The sequence below is a fragment of the Anopheles maculipalpis genome (assembly GCF_943734695.1).
Source record: "Anopheles maculipalpis chromosome X unlocalized genomic scaffold, idAnoMacuDA_375_x X_unloc_105, whole genome shotgun sequence".
Taxonomy (NCBI): domain Eukaryota; kingdom Metazoa; phylum Arthropoda; class Insecta; order Diptera; family Culicidae; genus Anopheles; species Anopheles maculipalpis.
Genome location: NW_026060420.1, coordinates 17501 through 20000, shown reverse-complemented (window position 1 = coordinate 20000; position 2500 = coordinate 17501).

The following is a 2500-nucleotide window of genomic DNA, read 5'->3' as shown; positions in this document are numbered from 1 at the left end:
TCATGATTAATAATGCATCCTGAGACCGTTTTACTCAAAGTTAGAGCAAAAAAATTTTTTGTCAAAAAATCTTCCGTCGGTCATACCGATACCCATGTCCTATAACTTGTACCAAGTTGTGAAGGGTAAATTTTGACAAAAATCCAAAAAAATCATTAAAAAGTCGCTATTGCTTATTGCATTCAGCATCGTTAGACAACTCTTATATGCCTTGGATGACCACTGTCTGATGATTATTTTAGATTTTATGCCAAAATTTTGATTTCGTGTCTTACGTCCCTACATTAGACGACCTTGGATTTTCGTCGCCTGCACCGCCATGCAACTTTGATGGTCGGGGTGACTTTTGCTATTTACCGTCGGAGATCACTTTTCGTGGTTAAATATGTATTCTGAGACAGTTTTACTCAAAGTTAGAGAAAAAAATTTTCTTCTCAATAAATCCCCCGAAACCAATGTCTTATACATTGAACCAGGTTATGAGGCGCACCTGTGTGTGAAGAGTTCTTCGTGTGGTTTATAGACATTTCAGGCACTTGGTATATAGTTTTGGTTTGTGCCCAAGTCCCGTACTTAGAGATATTTTTGGTTTCGGACCAACCAATTCGACTTGCCTTCATGTCTTGTTAGGTTTATTATATCAATACTCGAACTTATATGCATGTTCAGGGACATCATATTAACTTTCCGTTTGCACCCAAGTCCCGAACTTAGAGATATTTTTGGTTTTGGACCAACCAATTCGACTTGCCTTCATCTCTTGTTAGGTTTATAATATCAATACTCGAACTTATATGCATGTTCAGGGACATCATTTTAACTTTCGGTTTGCACCCAAGTCCCGAACTTAGAGATATTTTTGGTTTTGGACCAACCAATTCGACTTGCCTTCATCTCTTGTTAGGTTTATAATATCAATACTCGAACTTATATGCATGTTCAGGGACATCATTTTAACTTTCGGTTTGCACCCAAGTCCCGAACTCAGAGATATTTTTGGTTTCCGACCAACCAATTCGACTTGCCTTCATCTCTTGTTAGGTTTATAATATCAATACTCGAACTTATATGCATGTTCAGGGACATCATTTTAACTTTCGGTTTGCACCCAAGTCCCGAACTTAGAGATATTTTTGGTTTCGGACCAACCAATTCGACTTGCCTTCATCTCTTGTTAGGTTTATAATATCAATACTCGAACTTATATGCATGTTCAGGGACATCATTCTAACTTTCGGTTTGTACCCAAGTCCCGAACTTAGTGATATTTTTGGTTTCCGACCAACCAATTCGACTTGCCTTCATCTCTTGTTAGGTTTATAATATCAATACTCGAACTTATGTGCATGTTCAGGGACATCATATTAACTTTTGGTTTGCGCACAAGTCCCGAACTTAGAGATATTTTTGGTTTCTTACTTACCAATTCGACTTGCCTTCATCTCTTGTTAGGTTTATAATATCAATACTCGAACTTATGTGCATGTTCAGGGACATCATTTTAACTTTCGGTTTGTACCCAAGTCCCGAACTTAGTGATATTTTTGGTTTCTCACCAACCAATTCGACTTGCCTTCATCTCTTGTTAGGTTTATAATATCAATACTCGAACTTATATGCATGTTCAGGGACATCATATTAACTTTCGGTTTGTACCCAAGTCCCGAACTTAGTGATATTTTTGGTTTCCGACCAACCAATTCGACTTGCCTTCATCTCTTGTTAGGTTTATAATATCAATACTCGAACTTATATGCATGTTCAGGGACATCATTTTAACTTTCGGTTTGCACCCAAGTCCCGAACTTAGAGATATTTTTGGTTTCGGACCAACCAATTCGACTTGCCTTCATCTCTTGTTAGGTTTATAATATCAATACTCGAACTTATATGCATGTTCAGGGACATCATTTTAACTTTCGGTTTGCACCCAAGTCCCGAACTTAGTGATATTTTTGGTTTCTCACCAACCAAATCGACTTGCCTTCATCTCTTGTTAGGTTTATAATATCAATACTCGAACTTATATGCATGTTCAGGGACATCATATTAACTTTCGGTTTGTACCCAAGTCCCGAACTTAGTGATATTTTTGGTTTTGGACCAACCAATTCGACTTGCCTTCATCTCTTGTTAGGTTTATAATATCAATACTCGAACTTATATGCATGTTCAGGGACATCATTTTAACTTTCGGTTTGCACCCAAGTCCCGAACTTAGTGATATATTTGGTTTTGGACCAACCAATTCGACTTGCCTTCATCTCTTGTTAGGTTATCAAAATTTTTAATGCAATTGCATGTATTTTGTGAGCTTATGGGTGAGGGATTTATGTAGCGGACTTAGAGAAATTTTTGAAGTCCAAACATTCAATTTGGACTCCATACTCCATTGCTCCTCTAAGAGGTACCTAGTACCCCGTACCGAAGCAACCTTCACGTTTGAACTTTCCACTAGGAGGTGCAGCCATCACTCGACATGTTAATCATTATCACCCCA